We start from the raw sequence: 22,062 nt of genomic DNA on the forward strand, positions 1-22,062 counted from the left end.
GACCTAGGGGTTAGCCCTAGGCATTATGCATGAAAGACCAGAGGGCGGCTCCTGACACACAATATGTTATTATGAATGGTATGAAGACCTTGGGGTTAGCCCTAGGCATTATGCATGAAAGAAAAGGGGGTGGCTCCTGGCACACAATATGTTATTATGTATGGTAGGAAGAACTGGTGTAACGCCCCGATTCTCAGGTATTAATCACATAAGAATTATTGGATTAAGCCGTACTCGATGAGTCGGTCGACCTACTCGTCGAGTAGCAGCGGGGTGGGACTGCGTGTTAAGTGACCTACTCAACAAGTTCACTTTGGGACTCGACGAGTAGGAGCTGGCAGATGAAACCCTAAATCCCAGGGTTTGCACCCCTATTTAAAGGAGCCTCAGCCTCCTTTGGCCACCTTGCAGTATTTGAGAGCCCTTAAGACCCTAATACGTGTGTGTGTACCATTGTGTGATTGAAGCTTGAAAAGAGGATTTTGGAGTGAGAAGGCTTAGAGGAGAAGGGTATTGGAGCAAGTGGAGTGTGGAAATCAGCTCTTATCTCAGTCATCATCTTCTGGAGGTGGTGGAACATGTGTCAAGTGATCCAAGAATTGGAGTTTACCTTTCATGTCGACATCTGCGAGGTGAGTTATCCTCACTATATCGATAGGGTCTACGGCACCAAGGCCGACCCTTTAATTGTTATTATTATGGTATGTTGCATGTGGTTATGATTTGTTAGGTCGGTGTAGCACCTGATTCCTGGTATGTATTCTTGGTTATTAAATCTCTTTATTTTGCATAATTAGCCTTGGACTCGGCGAGTTGAAGGACTGACTCGCCGAGTAGAAGCGGGACTAGACGTGGGATCTACTCGGTCTACTTGACGAGTAGGTCCGATAGACTCGGCGAGTAGACCCTGTTTGGACTTAAACCCTAACCCGGGTGTTTGCACCCTATTTAATCGATCTAACCCAGCCTCCACTTCCCTTAGCACTCCTAGAGACCTGTAGAACGAAACCCTAGCCTCCTTTGTGTCCTTGTGGGTGATTGTTAGCATTTTGAAGGTGGTTTGGGGCTTGGGAGAAGAAGGAGAAGATTGAAGAGTGTAAGAAGGGAAGAAGATCCGGAATCTACTCTGTGAAGGGCTTCTATTCAGGTAGAAAAGACCCTAACTTGATCTTTAGCTCGTTAGTCCCCTTTTTATCCCTAAGAAAAGAGGTTTTAAGCCCTAAGAACCTAAATCTCTATGTGTTTATGGCTAATGTTCTGCAAGGACTTCAGATTTGAACCTTTTGGACTTCATAGTAGCATAAAGTCTCTGTGGTTGAGGTAGTGGAAGTCCCCGTTGAGTATAGGATCTCTTGTATAGCTTGGAAGTGCATGTTTGAGCTCATAGGGCCATGTATGCACGTAAAGTTTACAACTTTACGTGGTAAATGAGCCCTAGGACCATGGATATGTGGTCTGGAAGTGTTGCATGTCCCAGATCTGGCCTACTCAGGAAATGGGTCGAAGGACTCGGCGAGTCCCAAAGTGGAACTCGGCGAGTTCTATGAAGATGGTCGTCGACTCGGCGAGTTGGATGAACAAACTCGGCGAGACCTATGAAGATTGCCTGGAACTCGCCGAGTAGTTCTTCAAACTCGGCGAGTAATATGAACATCCACAGAACACGAGGGGTTTAAGCATCGAAGGCTCAACCCTTCGTACCTGTGCACAAAATTAACTGTATAACGTAGTCCCGAAACCCCCAAACCCTCGAATGGGGCGTTTTGGTGTGGATTGGAAGCGAGCAGGGGATCTGCTCGAGGAACTCGGCGAGTTGCTCGCAGGACTCGGCGAGTTGGGACTCGAGTCGGCCCCAAAGTCCCGGGTAGCGAGTCAAGGGCGACTCAGTGAGTGAAAAGAGGGACCTGGTGAGTGGGACCGGATCAGTGAGGGATGGACTCGGCGAGTTGCTCGCAGGACTCGGTGAGTCCAGTCAACTGGAAGTTGACTTTGACCTGGTTTTGACTTGGTAAGGGGTAAAAGGGTCATTTCACCCTAAGAACATCTAGCGATGTTTGACTGATCGTCTTGTGGAAATTATAGCCGGGGGATGTTAGCAGCAGCAGCAGTAGACAGTCAATTCCCACACAGACCAGCAGCCTATTCGAGGTGAGTTACCTTCCAGTAGCGGTGGGTCTACGGCCACAATGCCGACCCACCAGTAGGAGTCGTATGTTAGATGATTGTCTTTGTGATATCATCTATGTTGCTACTACCTGATATGTTATATGCTAGCATGATATGTTATATGTGATAATAGTAGAATTCGGTTGTTAGGACCGGAGGGTAGTCAGACACCCCAGAAATGTCTGACAGTACGTGATGATATGTTTGCATGCTGGCTTGTTATGTTATATGCGATAGTGGTAGTAGGAGGGGACTAGTCCCCGAGGATCGGTTGTTAGGACCGATGGGTAGTCAGCACCCCATAATGTCTTGACATGGGTAGTCAGCACCCCAGAATGGCTTGACACGGGTAGTCGGCACCCCAGAATGGCCGTACCGGGTAGTCAGGCACCCTAGAATAGCATGGCAGTATGCGTGTTATTTGTTTGTATGGTATGTGGCACGATGGGGGAACTCACTAAGCTTTGTGCTTACAGTTTATAGTTTTGGTTTCAGGTACCTCTCAGTCGAAGGGGAAGGAGCCGGCGCGGTAGCGGCACATCATGCACATACACGGGTTTCCGCACTTATGAGATTCTCTGGGATTCATACTCTGATATTTTGATGATTGTATGATTTGACTTTTAGACATGGCTTACGTTTTGTTATGGTTTGATCAAACAATGTTTTTAACTATTAATGTTTTTCTAAAGTAATGTTTTTAAAACGAAATTTTTGGACGTGAAATTTGGGTCGTTACAGTCGGAATCGAGGTAGACAGTATGTTATGCTTTTATGATCCGTAGGGATTGGTGTGTTAGTGACCTGATAGGTTGGTACTCTAGTTACAGGAGAATTCTATGATTATGATTAGTGAGATAGATATGCTTGATGTTTGTATATGCCAGTATATGATAGCTATGCGCACATGGTTATTTGCTTGTTGGTTGAGTTGAGGCGGTCCTGCTTTGTGCTGAAGGCCAACATACCCTATGAGTGGTCCGGGGAGACTGTAGGCCCACGTGGCGGACCAGTCATGCCGGAGGATCGGGATAGATTCAGACAGACTGTAGGCCCGGTAGGGCGGTCCAGTCAGGCCGATGGCCCAGTATGCATGATGATTGATTGATTATTACTGTTATGGTATTGCCAGTGTGGCATTGGTATTTTGGGGGTAGCTCACTAAGCCATCGGGCTTACAGTTTTCAGTTTATTGTTTTAGGTACTTCAGGAGTCCATGGAAAGGCGAAGGCGTGACCGTACCGCTCCTCATCCTTATGTTATGATTTTTGGGACACTCTGATGGAAATTGATTTGAAAACATTTTGTAAACGATGCTTTACGGTTTTTATTTATGATTGAAAAAGTTTAAATTTGGCGTAAAATTTATGGATGTTACAGGTTGGTATCAGAGCCTTGGTTTGAGTGAACTGGAGGAACACTCGTGTGAATCCAGTCTCAAATCAAGGAGATTTTCGGAACATAAGTTTTAAAATGGTTTTCAAAATAAGGGTGGAGGATGCTGAGGGTACGATCAGCCAGAGCCTGTAAGTGAACCCCAAAATACCATACGGTTATTTGATATTCTGATATGTTATAACAGCATGCTAGTGCTAGGCTAGGGATCTTCAGGAATCGCATGATAGCCTTGCCTGATTATATGATGCCTATTAGCCTAGGGTTTCTTGTATATAGAATTGACATGATATCTGTAGATGTTTGGTGTATGCATCATGACTGTGTATAATCAAGATCTTATAGCCTGAGAATGTATGATTCGACCTTAGTGTAGGATTAGATATTCGAAAGTCTATGGGGTCCAGTGTTATGTGCAGCTAGCGTGCACCGTCGCTGTAGGGGATGATGGAAGTTTCATGGATGTGAGAGTTGTGATAAGTGGTGAGGCTAGATGCGAGATATTTGGTATTCCCCTAGAAGTGAGGGTTGGGCGCATTCCTATGTTGATGATATTGTTAGGGCGTTGTGATGATACTTGAGATAAATATGGGTAGGTGTGGAAGGTAGTATGGGACCCGTACTACTGAAAGCACAGGACCCATACGCGTAGCAAGGAAATCACAACCCCTGGGGTTTTTGGGGTTTTGGTCTCTCGACATTATGTTATTCATCTGATGACTTGTATGTATATATATTCTAGTATGGTGGTGACGAGACGTATTGCTTCGGGATCCGGATCAGGATCAGGGTCGGGAGACAGAGGGTTGGAGGTGCCGGTAGCACCTGAGCCCGTGGTTCAGATAGGGACCGAGGAGTTGGATGCCAGGATCAGGGAGATCATGCACGACGACATTGTTGTCACGTTCCGAGCGCAACTGCCAGAGATGTTTGGGTCGACTAAGACCGCGATGGTTGAGTATTTTGATGAGCGATATACAACTCTAGCAGAGACAGCTGCCGCTGCAGCCACTTTGGCTGTAACCGCGGCAGGGGTTGGAGGAGGAGCCGACAGGGCTTTCCAATACCGGGACTTCAATAAAACGAAGGCCCCGGCGTTTGATGGTACACAGTGTAACGCCTATGTTTCCGGGCTTGCCGTTTTTAGCAATGTAATAGTCTAGGTTAACCTTTGTAACCCATTTTCAAATAATAAGAATGTATTATTTGAGTATTATGTGTTTTGTGCTTAATTGCTTAATTATGTGGTCTGAATAATTAAGAATAAAAATAAGCGTCAAAATTTAAGTGTAAAATAAACTTAATATATTTGGTTAATGTTGTAGTAGTTGAAACGAGGTTTCCGAATATATATAGAACGACCAAATCTGACTTCGTATGAGGAAGTTATAATTTATCGAAGTTTCGAGTTAGCGGTGTGCAGCCTGAAATACTCGATTTGAGATCGAGCGGTTTTTAGCCGAAGCAATCTAAATGAGAATCGAAGATCTCATTGTTGGTATCGAAGCGATGAAAAGTTAGGCGAGAACGGACATCAAACGAAGAAGTTATGAATTTATAACGAAGTTTTTCTGTCGCGGCCTATTAAAAATAAATAATAAAAATAACGTTAAAATTAGCCGACGGAGTCTAAACGAAAGTTGTAGAGCGTAGTCTCACCTTTCCGTGGATATAAAGAACGTCGAAAACGGAGTTCGTATGAAGAAGATATGAATTTCCGAAGTTTGATAAATAAATTGTATTTATTTTTAAATCAAAAATCCGGCATTATCCGAAGGGGGAGTCACCAGTCCGATCCGACGTACGCCCCGCGTACTCCGAGAGTGTCGACACTTCGGATGACGCATGCAGTGACGATTTGGGAAGCAGTACGCGCTGCGTACTGCAGTACGCCCCGCGTACTCCGAGGTTCCAGCCTCTATAAAAGGGATCCGAAGGCAGCCGACTATTTTGCCAATTTCTTCTCTTCTCTCTCCCGTTTTGCATCGTTTTGCGTGCCAGAAATACCCCGAAGCCCCGGTATTATTCTCTAGCCCCGAGGCAAGTCCCGAGATCCCGAAGATCCCGAGAAGTGCGGTTCCTGAGCCGAAGCTCTGCCCGCGAGAAGCTCGATTTTTGTGGAGATCTTCCAGATCTGCTGTGGATTACTACTTCTGCAAGTCGTAGTGCTGTCCGATCATCTTCTGATCAAGTGAGTGTATACTACCTTTCAGAAACACGATAATAATACAAGTGCGGTTTGAGTGTATTAAGTAAATTGTGGTTTATATGTGTGAGGGTATAGTTACTTTCTTCTAAACGAGTAACTATGAAGTATTTTGTATGATATACTTGTTATGTGTATATTTGGTGATTGTATGCGTGAATGGATATTCACTTTATTCTGTCTCATAGATCTGAATTGTTTTCTATGGAATACGTGTTATGTGGTATGCCTCATCTGTTATGTGGAATATATATTGAATGAAAATGATATACAGGTTTTAAACTATGTATGAAAATATATTCTTATCTACTAATATGTTGGGTAGAACATGGGTAGATAGTTGGTGTGTAATAAACAGATGAGAGGCCTCGATGTTGTTGTTGTTGTTGATCTAGTTATTCAGCGGAGTATGGATAACGACCACGGACTCTTTCTAGACAGTCCAGTGGAACGCTAGCAGGTTCGTAACCTGTAGGTGTTGTGAACGATGTGTTCACCGGTGTACTCTATCCCCCTCATGGTTGCCTTTAGGATATCTATTGTTGAGGAAACCCCTTCGCAGTGATGTCCGTCCCGATGAAAATCCTAGATTAGGTCCCTTGAGATAGTTGTTGTTTTAGGGACGTAAAGTGAGGATAACGGGAATGGGTAATCGGGATAGTGATTGGTTGGTGAAATTAAATATAACTTATTTATTGTGGGTTGAAAACCCTATATGCTCACCAGGCTCCCAAGCCTGACCCACTCAGTTTTATTTGTATTACAGGAAGTGGCACAAGGGCGTAAGATGGATGGATCATCTTGTTGTTTTGTTTACAAGTCTGTATATGTATATATTTGTTGAATGACTTGTAATGTTTATCGTTTATGCTTCATGGTCTGTATTAGAACATGACATACCGAGTTTTGAATATATAATGAAATGCATCTCTTGATGAAATGCTTTGATAAATATTATTTTATCATGTTTTGTTTTGGGAACAAATTCCGCAACTCTTTCAAATCAAAAGGATTTACTCTGAAATTATTTAAAAGCATAAATGAAAATCGGTCTTTTCTGGCCGTGATTTTGGGGATGTCACAGTTGGTATCAGAGCATTAGTTTAAGCGAATTAGGAATTTGTAGGATTTCTAGACTTAAACTTAGAATGCTAAATGGAATGTTGAGATGTGTGTCTGTTGAATTTTAGACACGAGCACTAGTTTATTTTAGGAAAGTTGCCTAAAATGCTTTATGTGCTAAATGTTATATGTTGCCATATATGATATTATTTGTTCGGATCTATGGTTTGTTGCCGACCGGATCTGGAAACCTTATGTGAGTAGGATTCTAAGCGTGCGTCTACGATATTAGAACTAGCATGTAAACATTTCGGAGTAATAAGGATGAATTGAATATCTATCGTGAATGAGGATCTAATTTCACCTTATTCGGTGTGTAGATCAAAAATGGTGTGAACGAGGAGTGGCGTTGGAAACGCGGATGAAAACAGAAATCAACCGCCAGTGATTGAGCAAATACCTGTTGTAGCAGCAACACAAGAACCAATAACAATGGCTGCGGTGCAAGCCATGATTCGGGCTATGCTAGCCGAACAAAGGGCGGAGATGCGACAAATGTTGCATAATAATAGGGATGAACCTATCATACCTATTGAGGAACCCGAATTGATTCCCGAGCAATCGGAGGAAGGGAACAATAGTCGCATGATGAGTCAAGTTGGGACTCAAGAAGAACGAAGGAACAATCCAGAAAGAAGAAACAACAAGGATGGGCGAATGTACAAGAACTTCTTGGGCGCCAAACCGCCAAGTCTTTCTGGGAGCCCGAAGCCTGTTGAGATAATGGATTGGATCTCCGAGATGGAGATGGTATTTGAAAGTTGCGACTGTAGCAACAAACAGAAGACCGTCTTTGCGGTTAGACAACTGAAGACTGGAGTCTTGAGTTGGTGGAAGTTGTTGGCAGATACTATGCCACGAGGAGAAGCCCTGAAAATGTCATGGGAGGAGTTCTTGGAACAGTTAAGGGTGCAGTATTGTTCAGAGATAGATCTGATTGATCTGAACAATGAGTTTCAAAACTTAAAGAAGGGGAAGATGAGCATAGATGACTATGCTACTGCATTTACTGAGAAGATGAAGTTGTTTCCGTACCTAGTGCCAACGGAACTCTCCAAGATTGAGAGGTTTGCTAATGGACTGCCTGCCGACTTTGGTCCGACAGTCAAAATGGCAACCACTCTGAAAACGGCTGTTCGTGCAGCTAAGAATGTGGAGGCCCAGCAGAAGGAAAAGGGTCTGGAAAGAATTGATGTTGGTTAAAAGAGAAAGTTCGATGGAACTTCAGGGTCCAACAAGAAAAACAAGTTCTCGAAGTCTGGTTCGAGGGGAAGTGGAGGTGAAGCGAAATGGTGCGACAAATGTAAGAAGAAGCATCATGGAAAATGTGAGGTGGCAAACACATGCTACAAGTATGGAAAGCCAGGGCACTATGCCAATGAGTGTACCCTCACAAAGAAAGTTTGCTATGGTTGTGGTGAGGAGGGTCATATGTCGAGGGACTGCCCGAAGAAGAAGGTGGCAGCTAGACCTAACCTTCCGCCAAAGCCAAAGGCGAGAGCATTCCAGATGACACTGGAAGCTGCGAAAGATGAAGCTGATGTCGCTTCAGGTACCTTTCTCGTTAACGAATTGCCTGCCCAAATTTTATTTGATTCTGGAGCCAATTACTCCTTTATATCGCATGAATTTGGTAGAAAGCTAGCTTTGCCTGTTGTTAGACTAGATAATGCCTTATTAGTCGAAGTTGCTAGGGGCAAGTTTGTACCTGTTAGCTATCGCATGAAAAACATCTTAATTGATCTGAATGGGAATAAGTTCCACGAGGAATTATTGCCTATCGAACTTAATGGTTTCGACATCGTTTTGGGAATGGATTGTCTTAGCGCCAACGACGCCGAAATCTTATGCAAGAAGAAAATAGTCAAAGTAAACCCGCCTGGGAAAGATTCGTTTATGGTGTATGGAGATAAACGCAGAGTGAATTCTAGAATCATTTCATTGATGAAAGCCAGAAAATGTTTGACCAAGGGGTGTACATCATATTTAGCATTCGTGATCGATGCTAAGAAAGAAAAGAAGGTGATGCAGAATATTCCAGTGGTGTGTGATTATCCGGAAGTATTTCCCGAAGATCTTCCTGGATTACCACCAGATCGACAAGTGGAATTCCATATTGACTTGTTGCCAGGAACGACGCCAATAGCAAAAGCACCTTATCGATTAGCACCGACGGAGATGAAGGAGCTAATGATGCAACTTCAGGAGTTATTAGACAAAGTTTTCATTAGACCTAGTTCATCACCTTGGGGAGCTCCGGTGTTATTCGTAAAGAAGAAAGATGGAAGTATGAGAATGTGCATTGATTACCGAGAGCTGAACAAGGCAACAATAAAGAATAGATATCCGTTGCCGAGGATTGATGACCTGTTTGATCAATTGCAAGGTTCGAGCTATTTCTCGAAGATCGATCTAAGGTCAGGATATCATCAGCTAAAAGTAAGAGAGCAAGATATCGAGAAGACTGCATTCAGAACTAGATATGAACACTACGAGTTCTTGGTTATGTCGTTTGGACTAACCAATGCTCCGGCAGCATTCATGGATTTGATGAATAGGGTTTGCAATCCTTTCCTTGATAAATCCGTGATAGTGTTCATATACGGCATTCTGATTTACTCGAAAAGCCAGGAAGAGCATGGCAGACACTTGCGAGAAGTGTTAGAAGTTTTGAAGAAGGAGAAGCTGTATGCAAAGTTCTCAAAATGTGATTTTTGGATTCGTGAAGTCCAATTCTTGGGTCACGTGGTCAACCAAGAAGGAATAATGGTTGATCCAGCAAAGATTGAAGCTGTAACGAAGTGGGAACAACCGAAAAGTCCCACGGAGATCCGAAGCTTTTTAGGATTAGCCGGGTATTACCGAAGGTTTATACAAGGCTTTTCTTCGATCGCTACTCCGTTGACAGCTTTGACCCACAAAGGAGCTACTTATGCTTGGAGTGAGAAGCATAAGGAAGCATTCGAGAAGCTAAAGAAGAAGCTATGCGAGGCACCGATACTTTCTCTACCCGATGGAGTTGAAGACTTCGCTGTCTATAGCGATGCGTCTGGGGTTGGATTGGGTTGTGTTTTGACCCAAAGAGAAAAGGTGATAGCATATGCGTCTCGACAACTGAAAGAGCATGAAAAGAACTACCCGACTCATGATTTGGAGTTGGCAGTGGTAGTTTTCGCTCTGAAAATATGGAGGCATTACCTCTATGGCACGAAGTGCAGACTTTTCACTGATCATAAGAGTCTCCAATATCTCTTTAATCAGAAGGAGTTGAATATGAGGCAACGACGCTGGCTAGAATTACTTAAGGACTACGACTGCGAGATACTTTACCACCCCGGTAAAGCTAATGTTGTTGCTGATGCTCTCAGTCGAAAAGTCAATCCTGAAAGGAAAAGGCCAAGAGTGTTGAGAATTGAAGTTGTCTCGACTATTTTGGAAAGTATAAAGAAAGCTCAGAGCGAAGCTTCTGAGAAGAATGACCGAAAGGAGGAACGTTTGGGCAAAACGTTGGTGTTCGGTGTAAACAGTCATGGACTGAAGGTGTTCCAAGATCGGATTTGGATACCTAAGACAGGAGGAGTCAGAGATCTTCTGATGGAAGAAGCTCACAAGACCATGTACTCGATTCATCCGGGTAGCACTAAAATGTATAGGGACCTGAAACCCTACTACTGGTGGCCGACGATGAAGCTTGATGTTGCAAAGTATGTGGCCGAGTGTATGACTTGTGCGAGAGTCAAGACACAACATCAGAAACCGTACGAGAGTTTAGAACCTTTGCCTGTGCCTATGGGTAAGTGGGAAGACATTGCTATGGATTTTGTCACTAAACTGCCCAGAACAAAGAATGGTCACGACATGATTTGGGTGGTCGTTGATCGATTCACTTAGAGTGCGCATTTCATAGCGGCCAAGGAGAAATGGTCTATGGAGAAGCTTGCGAATTCTTATGTGAAGGAAATTGTGAGGCTTCACGGTGTTCCGTTAACAATTGTGTCGGATCGTGATAGCCGTTTCACATCGAGGTTTTGGAAAAGTCTACAAGAGGAATTGGGTACCAAGTTGTGTTTAAGTACAACTTACCATCCGCAGACTGATGGTCAGAGCGAACGAACGATACAAACACTTGAAGATATGCTGAGAGCATGTACTATGGAATTCCTAGGTAATTGGGATGAACATTTACCATTGGTAGAATTTTCCTATAATAATAGTTTCCACTCGAGCATTAAGATGGCACCTTACCAAGCTTTGTATGGACAGAAGTGTCGTACGCCGTCTTGTTGGCTTGAGGCTGGGGAAAAGCAGTTTATGGGACCGGAGATGGTTCATCAAACTGCTGAAAAGTTGAAAATAATTAGGGAAAGAATGTTAGCAGCTCAGGATCGCCAAAAGAGCTATGCTGACAAGAAGCGGAGACCGATAACTTTTGAGGTTGGGGATTCGGTTTTGCTTAAAGTCTCGCCGTGGAAGGGACTTATAAGATTTGGTAAAAGGGGAAAGTTGAGTCCAAGGTTTATTGGACCGTTTAAAGTTCTTCAGAGGATTGGGAACCAAGCTTACAAGCTCGAATTACCAGAAGAACTGAATGGAATTCATAACACTTTTCATGTGTGTTATTTGAGGAAGTTCACGGGAGAAGTTCCCGACATAATTCCAATCTCTGAATTGAGAATTGATGAGAACAAAAGGTTGATTGAGGAACCAGAGGCAATTGTTGACCGAAAGACTAAGAAATTGCGACGCAAGATGGTTGGGTTAGTGCTTGTCCGATGGAAACACACGAATGGGCCGAATCTCACCTGGGAGACGGAGAGTGACATGATGGGTCGCTATCCGCATTTGTTTGTTGATGTGTGATTCCGGGGACGGAATCATTCTAAGGTGGAGAGAATTGTAACGCCTATGTTTCCGGGCTTGCCGTTTTTAGCAATGTAATAGTCTAGGTTAACCTTTGTAACCCATTTTGAAATAATAAGAATGTATTATTTGAGTATTATGTGTTTTGTGCTTAATTGGTTAATTATGTGGTCTGATTAATTAAGAATAAAAATAAGCGTCAAAATTTAAGTGTAAAATAAACTTAATATCTTTGGTTAATGTTGTAGTAGTTGAAACGAGGTTTCCGAATATATATAGAACGCCCAAATCTGACTTCGTATGAGGAAGTTATGATTTATCGAAGTTTCGACTTAACGGTGTGCAGCCTGAAATACTCGATTTGAGATCGAGCGGTTTTTAGCCAAAGCAATCTAAATGAGAATCGAAGATCTCATTGTTGGTATCGAAGCGATGAAAAGTTAGGCGAGAACGGACGTCAAACGAAGAAGTTATGAATTTATAACGAAGTTTTTCTGTCGCGTCCTATTAAAAATAAATAATAAAAATAAATTTAAAATTAGCCGACGGAGTCTAAACGAAAGTTGTAGAGCGTAGTCTCACCTTTCCGTAGATATAAAGAACGTCGAAAACGGAGTTCGTATGAAGAAGATATGAATTTCCGAAGTTTGATAAGTAAATTGTATTTATTTTTAAATCAAAAATCCGGCATTATCCGAAGGGGGAGTCACCAGTCCGATCCGACGTACGCCCCGCGTACTCCGAGAGTGTCGACACTTCGGATGACGCATGAAGTGACGATTTCGGAAGCAGTACGCGCTATGTACTGCAGTACGCCCCGCGTACTCCGAGGTTCCAGCCTCTATAAAAGGGATCCGAAGGCAGCCGACTATTTTGCCAATTTCTTCTCTTCTCTCTCCCGTTTTGCATCGTTTTGCGTGCCAGAAATACCCCGAAGCCCCAATATTATTCTCTAGCCCCGAGGCAAGTCCCGAGATCCCGAAGATCCCGAGAAGTGCGGTTCCTGAGCCGAAGCTCTGCCCGCGAGAAGCTCGATTTTTGTGGAGATCTTCCAGATCTGCTGTGGATTACTACTTCTGCAAGTCGTAGTGCTGTCCGATCATCTTCTGATCAAGTGAGTGTATACTACCTTTCAGAAACACGATAATAATACAAGTGCGGTTTGAGTGTATTAAGTAAATTGTGGTTTATATGTGTGAGGGTATAGTTACTTTCTTCTAAACGAGTAACTATGAAGTATTTTGTATGATATACTTGTTATGTGTATATTTGGTGATTGTATGCGTGAATGGATATTCACTTTATTCTGTCTCATAGATCTGAATTGTTTTCTATGGAATACGTGTTATGTGGTATGCCTCATCTGTTATGTGGAATATATATTGAATGAAAATGATATACAGGTTTTAAACTATGTATGAAAATATATTCTTATCTACTAATATGTTGGGTAGAACATGGGTAGATAGTTGGTGTGTAATAAACAGATGAGAGGCCTCGATGTTGTTGTTGTTGTTGATCTAGTTATTCAGCGGAGTATGGATAACGACCACGGACTCTTTCTAGACAGTCCAGTGGAACGCTAGCAGGTTCGTAACCTGTAGGTGTTGTGAACGATGTGTTCACCGGTGTACTCTATCCCCCTCATGGTTGCCTTTAGGATATCTATTGTTGAGGAAACCCCTTCGCAGTGATGTCCGTCCCGATGAAAATCCTAGATTAGGTCCCTTGAGATAGTTGTTGTTTTAGGGACGTAAAGTGAGGATAACGGGAATGGGTAATCGGGATAGTGATTGGTTGGTGAAATTAAATATAACTTATTTATTGTGGGTTGAAAACCCTATATGCTCACCAGGCTCCCAAGCCTGACCCACTCAGTTTTATTTGTATTACAGGAAGTGGCACAAGGGCGTAAGATGGATGGATCATCTTGTTGTTTTGTTTACAAGTCTGTATATGTATATATTTGTTGAATGACTTGTAATGTTTATCGTTTATGCTTCATGGTCTGTATCGGAACATGACATCCCGAGTTTTGAATATATAATGAAATGCATCTCTTGATGAAATGCTTTGATAAATATTATTTTATCATGTTTTGTTTTGGGAACAAATTCCGCAACTCTTTCAAATCAAAAGGATTTACTCTGAAATTATTTAAAAGCATAAATGAAAATCGGTCTTTTCTGGCCGTGATTTTGGGGATGTCACACACAGGATGTGATTAGGGATATGTGGTGGTTATCTGACGTGGAGGGCTGTTTCTTCACGTGCTAATACACGGTCCGGGGGTCATTAGAGCCGCACTTGTGGAAAGTGTGGCAAGGCTCATTCGGGGGTTTGTCGAGCAGGAGGTGGGTGCCACAAATGTGGCAAGGAGGGGCACTATGTCAAGGACTGCCGTCAGTCCGCCCCTCCAGCAGATATGAGGATTTGTTACCATTGTCATCAGGTTGGTCATGTGAAGACCAACTGTCCGCAGCTCGCCGCCAAGCCGGCGTAGGGTTCCGCGCCAGTTGTTGGGAGGATTGAAGATGAGAGGCCAGTCAAGGTGGAGCCTCCGAAGGCTCAGGGTCGCGCCTTCCAGCTCACGGACGAGGAGGCCAAGTCAGCACCAGATGTGGTTGCTGGTACGTTTTCTATTCTTTGTCTCAGTTATTGTATTCGTGTTATGCTTATTGATTGTACCTGTGATTAGGTATGTTTTTAGTGAATTCTTTGCCCGCTTTGGTATTATTTGACTCAGGTGCGAGTCGATCGTTTGTATCTCAGACCTTCTCTAGAGGGTTCAGTGTGCCGATAGATGATCTTGAGTGTCCATTGCGAGTTTCGATCGCCAACGAGCACGGGGTCTATGCTTCTTTGGTCTTTCGGGGATGCGAGTTGGAGATTTTTGGGGTGCCCTTCCCAATAGATTTGATTCCTATTCCCATGAGGGATGTAGGCATGATTATAGGGATGGACTGGCTTAGCCGTTTTGGCACCATGATCGACTTTGAGGGGTAGCGGGTGGTGGTTCGAACCCCAAATGGGGGAGAACTTGTAGTATATGGTGAGGGCACCAGGTTGGGATCAGGGTTTTGTTTGGCAGCAAGGGCTCGATAGTATATTCAGCACGGGTGTGCCGGTTATTTGGCGTATGTCATAGATACGCAGGTTAGAGAGCAGCTCTCAGTTTTTGAGGTTCTGGTGGTGAGGGAGTTTGCTGATGTGTTTCCAGAGGAGTTACCCGGAGTGCCTCCGGAGAGGTAGGTTGAGTTCAGGATTGACCTAGTACCAGGTGCGGCCCCTATCGCTAAGGTGTCGTACCGACTAGCACCGCCAGAGATGCATGAGTTGTCATCTCAGTTGTAGAAACTACTAGGTAAGCAGTTTATTCGTCCGAGTAGTTCACCCTGGGGAGCACCGATCCTTTTCGTCAGGAAGAAGGACGGCTTGCACAAGATGTGCATTGACTATAGGGAGCTGAACAAGTTAACAGTGAGGAACCGTTATCCACTTCCGAGGATAGACGATCTTTTCGATCAGCTGCAGGGTACATCTTGGTTTTCCAAGATTGAATTGAGATTAGGATATCACCAAGTTAGGGTGAGGGAGGAAGACATGGAAAAGACCGCGTTTCAGACTCGTTATGGTCATTACGAGTTCGTGGTGATGCCGTTTGGACTCACCAACGCGCCAGCAGTGTTCATGGATCTGATGAACCGAGTATGCAGACCGATGCTTGATCACTCGGTCATTGTGTTCATAGATGATATCTTGGTGTACTCCAAGACTCGAGAGCAGCATGAGGAGCATCTCAGGGAGCTGCTAGAAGTTCTGAGGCGAGAACGGTTGTATGCCAAGTTCTCGAAATGCGAGTTTTGGTTACGGGAGGTCCAATTCCTCGGACACCTCGTTAACCAGGAGGGGATTCTAGTCGATCCGACCAAGGTGGAGGCGGTTATGAAGTGGGAGACCCCGAAATCTCCCTCTGATATCAGGAGTTTCTTGGGTTTAGCAGGGTATTATCAGAGATTCATTCGTGATTTTTCCAAGATTGTCGTACCCCTTACTCGCTTGACGAGGAAGGGGAGGATTTCCGGTGGGGCCCCTGAGCAGCAGAGGGCGTTTGATATCCTCCGGCAGTGTTTATGCGAGGCACCAGTGTTGACACTCCCCGAGGGAGTGGAGGATTTTGTGGTATTTTGTGATGCATCCATCACTGGCTTGGGGGCAGTCCTCACGTAGAGACGACGGGTGGTAGCCTATGCATCGCGGCAGCTGAAGCCGCATGAGACGAGGTACCCCACACACGATCTTGAGTTGGGAGCAGTGGTTTTCGCTCTCAAGATTTTGGCGCACTATCTGTACGGTGTCCGTTGCACTATATACACGGATCACAAGAGTTTGAGACCCATCATGGATCAGTCGAACCTGAACATGAGGTAGCTCAGGTGGCTGGATGTGGTCAAGGACTATGATTGCGAGATCCTTTACCATCTTGGTAAAGCGAATGTGGTTGCGGATGTTCTGAGCTGCAAGTCAGCTGGGTCCTCGACCCTAGCCAGGTATATTTGAGGATAACAGTGGATTCCCCAATGGTTGGTTTGATCAGGGATGCTCAGATTGAGGGCATGAGACCAGAGAACTGGAAGTTGGAGAGGATTAAGGGCAAAAGCGCCTAGTTTGTTTAGGATAGCCGCGGATTGTTGACCCGTTACGGTCAGGTTTGGGTTCCGATGTCCGGAGGGGTCCGGCAGACAGTGATGGAGGAGGCTCATAAGTCTCGTTTTTCGATTCACCCGGGAGCCACCAAGATGTACCGTGATTTGAGTTCGCGTTATTGGTGGCCTGGCATGAAGCAAGATATCGCTTGGTTCGTTGAGAGGTGCTTGACCTGTAGGATGGTCAAGGCCGAGCATCAGAGGCCGCATGGTAAGTTGCAGCCTCTGGAGATTCCCATGTGGAAACGGGGACGGATCGTGATGGATTTCATCACGAAGTTGCCGAAGACGGCAAGGGGGTTCGATGCTATATGGGTCATCGTGGATTGATTGACCAAGAGTGCCCATTTACTAGCCATATGGGAGAGTTCGTCGGCAGAGAAGTTGGCCGACCTGTACGTCAGGGAGATTGTCTCTCGCCATGGGGTTCCAGTTTCTATCCTTTTCGATCGAGATGTCAGGTTTACTTCCCGTTTTTGGCAGAAGTTCCATGAGGATCTGGGTACACGATTGCATTTTAGTACGACGTTCCATCCGAAGACTGATGGGCAGAGTGAGCGGACCATTCAGATCCTTGAGGATATGTTGAGGGCGTGCGTTATTGATTTCGATGGGAGCTGGGATTCCCACCTACCGCTTGTAGAGTTCTCCTACAACAACAGCTATCATTCTAGTATTGGCGCCCCGCATTTCGAGCTGTTGTATGAGTGGAAGTGTAGAACCCCAGTCTTTTGGGGCGAGGTTGGGCACAAAGTGATGGGTCAGACCGAGGTAGTTCTGCAAACTACCGAAATGATACAGCAGATTAGACAGCGATTGCAGACCGCTCAGAGACGGCAAAAAAGCTATACCGACCTACGCCGATCCGAGCTGGAATTTTAGGTGGGTGACATGGTTCTTCTGAAGGTCTCACCCTGGAAGGGTGTGATCTGCTTCAGGAAGAGGGGAAAATTGGGTCCTCGTTACATTGGGTCGTTCAGGATTATCACCAGGGTTAGCAGGGTGGCTTATAGGCTAGAGCTTCCAGAGGAGCTTAGCCGGATCCACAGCAGATTTGATGTTTCGCAATTGCGAAAATGCATTATGGACTAGGAGGTAGTGGTATTGTTGGATGACATTTAGGTCGATGAGCGCCTGAACTATGTAGAAAGGCCTATGGCGATTTTGGAAAGGAAGAAGAAGATTCTGCGGAACAAGGAAATACCTTTGGTAAAGGTACAATGGGAACATCGGAAGGGATCCGAGTGGACATGGGAGCCGGAGGCGGTGATGTGTGAGCATTACCTGACATTGTTTATTCCAGCAGACTTCGAGGGCAAAGTCTATTTCCAGTGGGGGAGAGGTGTAATGCCCCGATTCTCAGGTATTAATTACAGAAGAATTATTGGATGAAGCCCTACTCGACGAGTCAGTCGTCCTACTCGTCGAGTAGCAGCGGAGTGAAACCGCGTGTTAAGTGACCTACTCGATGAGTCCACTTTCGGACTCGGCGAGTAGGAGCTGGCAGATGAAACCCTAAATCTCGGGGTTTGCACCCCTATTTAAAGGAGCCTCAGCCTCCTTTGGCCTCCTTGCAGTCTTTGAGAGCCCTTAAGACCCTAATACGTGAGTGTATGTGTGTGCCGTTGTGTGATTGAAGCATGAAAATAGGATTTTGGAGAGAGAAGGCTTAGAGGAGAAGGGTATTGGAGCAAGTGGAGTGTGGAAATCAAATCTTATCTCAGTCATCATCTTCTGGAGGTGGTGGAACCTGTGTCAAGTGATCCGAGAATTGGAGTTTACCTTTCGTGTCGACATCTACGAGGTGAGTTATCCTCACTATATCGATAGGGTCTATGGCACCAAGGCCGACCCTTTAGTTGTTATTGTTATGGTATGTTGCATGCGGTTATGATTTGTTAGTTCGGAATCGAGGTAGACAATATGTTATGCTTTTATGATCTATAGGGATTGGTGTGTTAGTAACATGATAGGTCGGTACTCTAGTTACAGGAGAATTCTATGATTATGATCAGTGAGATAGATATGCTTGATGTTTGTATATGTGTAACACCCCGAGTTCAGAGGTGCAAGTTCAGGGTTCTTAGTGTAAATAAGGAAGGTCGACTCAGTGAGTCGATGGATAGACTCGGCGAGTCGAGTCGCGGTTCTGGTCAAGTGTTAAGTGACCAACTCGGCGAGTCGGCGGCTAGACTCGGCGAGTTGGTGCTGAAAGGAGAAAACCCTAATCCGGGGATTGTGCCCTATATAAAGACCATTATAGCCACCTTCAGCCTCTTGGCTACCCATTTGAGATCCAGAAACCCTCATCTCGTGTGTGTGACTCCATTGATGAAGAATTAGAGCTTGGAAGAGAAAAATTGGTGTAAAAAGCTTGGGGATTTGGAGATCATTATCAAGGGGCTTGAGTAGATCTGGAATCTGCTTCTGTTGGGGCACATTTTAGGGGTAAGGAAACTCCTCCTTAAGCTATTTCATTATTGATTCATGAATGGTGGTTGATTTTGGATTCATTAGCTTGTTTGGGAGCTATCTCGAGTTTGAGGCTTAGATCTAAAGTTGCTACTTCAGATCTAGATTTGTGATGGCCCAAAAGGTCCTAAAGTTCCTGTCTAAGAGCCATTGGTGAAGCCCTTTGTCTTGAACCCTAGCCCTAGAAGTGTTTTGGGCTTATATCTCCTCGCTTTCACGTAAAGTTTGCAACTTTATGTGAGGGTTCGGCTGTAGAGGAATGGATCTATGGATTGGAGTCCCTGCATGGCTTGAAAAGCCTCTGTTTGGAATGAGAACCGAAGAGACTCGGCGAGTCACATGGGTGCACTCGATGAGTTGTATGAATATGTCCATGGACTCGGTGAGTTGGAAGAACAACTCGGCGAGTCTGTTGAAGATTGCCTGGGACTCGGCGAGTCTATACTTGGACTCGGCAAGTATGGTCGTGGAACCCTAGCCTTTTCTAGTTGAGCTGAGAATCGGTGAGTCGAGGGATGACTCGGTGAGTTGAGCAAGATGGGACTCAGAGCTTGTTGAACTCGACGAGTCTTGGGGCGACTCGGCGAGTTGAGTCGTGATTGGGAGTTTCTGAGTATAGGGACTCGACAAGTCAACACGTTGACTCGGCGAGTAGGGTCAAACATGAAGGTTGACTTTGACTGAGGACTTTGACTTTGACCAAGGGTTGACCAGTTGACTTCCAGGGGTATTTTGGTAATTATTGGTATTTATTGGATTTGGCTATTTGGTAATGTTTAGTGGTGGAGTTCATGTCGGTGGTCGGAGCAGAGTGATCTTATTCTTCAGCCGACAGTTGCAGGTGAGTTGTCCTTACTATATCAACAGGGTCTAAGGCACCAAGGCCGGCCCTTTATCAGATTGAAATCCGGGTATCGGTTTGATATGTTATTGCTTGCTATGTCTGTATCTTGGTTATTAGGATGGTGTATGTTAGAGACCTGGTTAAGGTCGGTATCTTGGTATATAGGATGGTGCTATGTTAGTGACCGGTTAGGTCGGTATCCTAGTTAGGATGTTGTTATGATTTGTGATCTGCTAGATCGGTTTGATTAGATGTGAGTTGTTATATGATTATATGTTTATGTACACATGGTTGTTGGACTAGGGTTGGGTTGAGGCGTGTCCTACTTTGTGCTGTAGGCCAACATACTCAGGGCGGACCGGTTAGAACGAAGGCCCGGCGAGCGGTCCGGATAGGCTGAAGGCCCCAAGAGGGCGGACCAGATGTGCCGAGGCTCGGAGATTGGACCAGATAGACTGAAGGCCCGGTGCGGGCGGACCAGTCACATTGTAGACTCGGAGGGAGAGTGGACCAGGTGGACTGAAGGCCCGATGCGGGCGGACCAGTCACACTATAGACTCGGAGAGCGAGTGGACCGGGTGGACTGAAGGCCTGGTGCAGGCGGACCAATCACACTGTAGACTCGATATGCGTGGCTGTTCTGTTTATGATATGATATGTGTATGGTATTGTGGTTGGTATTTTGGGGGTAACTCACTAAGCTTTCGGGCTTATAGTTTTTGTGTATTGTTTCAGGTACTTCAGGAGATCGTGGCAAGGCGAAGGTGTGATCGTACCGCTCCTCAGTTTTATGTTGATGTTTCTGGGATACTCTGATAATAAATGAACTGAAAACCTTTTTGTAATAACTTAATGAATATGGGTTGTTTTTGAAAAGTTTAAATTGGTTGTAAATTTTTACGGTGTTACAAGTTGGTATCAGAGCCTTGGTTTGAGTGAATTGGAGGAACATTCGTGTGAATCCAGTCTCAAATCAAGGAGAGTTTTCAAAGTGAAATTGAAATGGTTTTCAAAAATAAGTAGACGAGGATGCGGAGGTACGATCAGCCAGAGCCAGAAAGCAGACCCCAATATACCATACAAGTAATTTGATGATGTGATATGTTAGAACAACATGCTAGTACTAGGCTAGTGATCTTCAGGAATTGCATGATAGAATTACCTAATTATATGATGCCTTCTAGCCTAGGGTTCCCTTTTATGTGGGGTAGTTAGCAGTTCCTCTAGAGGTGAGGATTGAGTGTTGCCATGTATATGTTCATCGCTAGGGTGTTGTGGTGATACTTGATATAAATATAGGTAGGTGTGGAAGGTAGTATGGGCCCGTACTACTGAAAGCATGGGACCCATACATGTATCAAGGAAGTCACAACCCCTAGGGTCAGGTTGGGAGTTGGTTCCCGGGTTATTGGGGAAGCATCTAATTTTTTGGCGGTGTATTTCCAGTATGGTGGTTACGAGGCACACCGGGGGTGGATCTGGGTCAGGATCGGGAGCAGGAGAGGGTGGTCAAGGTGGATCAGTGCCACCTGAAGTCATTGGTCAGATGAGTACGGATGAGTTGGATGCCAGGATTCGTGAGATCCTGCATGATGAGATTGCTGCTATGTTCAGGGCGGAGATGTCGGAGATGTTTGGGTGGATCAAGACCGCCATGGTTGAGTATTTTGATGAGCACTATGTGGGTCTTGCAGAGACGGCTGCCGCGGCAGCTGCAGCGGCTGTAGCAGCGACAGGTGGAGGAGCCGGTCGGGGTTTTTAGTATTGGGACTTCGATAATACGAAGCTCCCTACTTTTGATGGAGTTCAGGATCTGATCATTGCTATGAGGTGGTTGTCGGACGTGGAGGGTTGTGTTTTCACGTGTTCATGCCCTGCAAATCAGAGTGTGAGTTGTGCTCTGAAACTTTTAAGGCTCAGGGCAAAGGATTGGTGGAGGTTGACTACGAGATCGTATTCTGATGCGCAGCGGGCTGCGGTTACATGGGATCAGTTCCGGGAGATGTTCAGTACTCGTTATGTTCCGCAAGTTGAGAAAGAGAGGTTGGCTCAGGAGTTCCTGGAGCTGAAGCAGGATTCAGAGTTAGTGACGGAGATCAGCAGGATGTTCACAGAGAGGGCGATGTTTTGCCTTGAGTTTGCTTCAGAGCAGGCTCAGATGTCCCGATATATGAGTATGCTCAAGAGGGATATCCGACAGTTCGTGTCTACACAGAGGTGCGAGATCTTACTGGAGTTGCAGGAGGCCGCTCGGCGGCGTGAGTTGGAGATTGAGTTACAGTTGAGAGAGC

This window comes from Lactuca serriola, chromosome 7 (assembly GCF_051521515.1).
Source record: "Lactuca serriola cultivar US96UC23 chromosome 7, Lser_US96UC23_V15, whole genome shotgun sequence".
In the NCBI taxonomy this organism is placed as follows: Eukaryota; Viridiplantae; Streptophyta; class Magnoliopsida; order Asterales; family Asteraceae; genus Lactuca; species Lactuca serriola.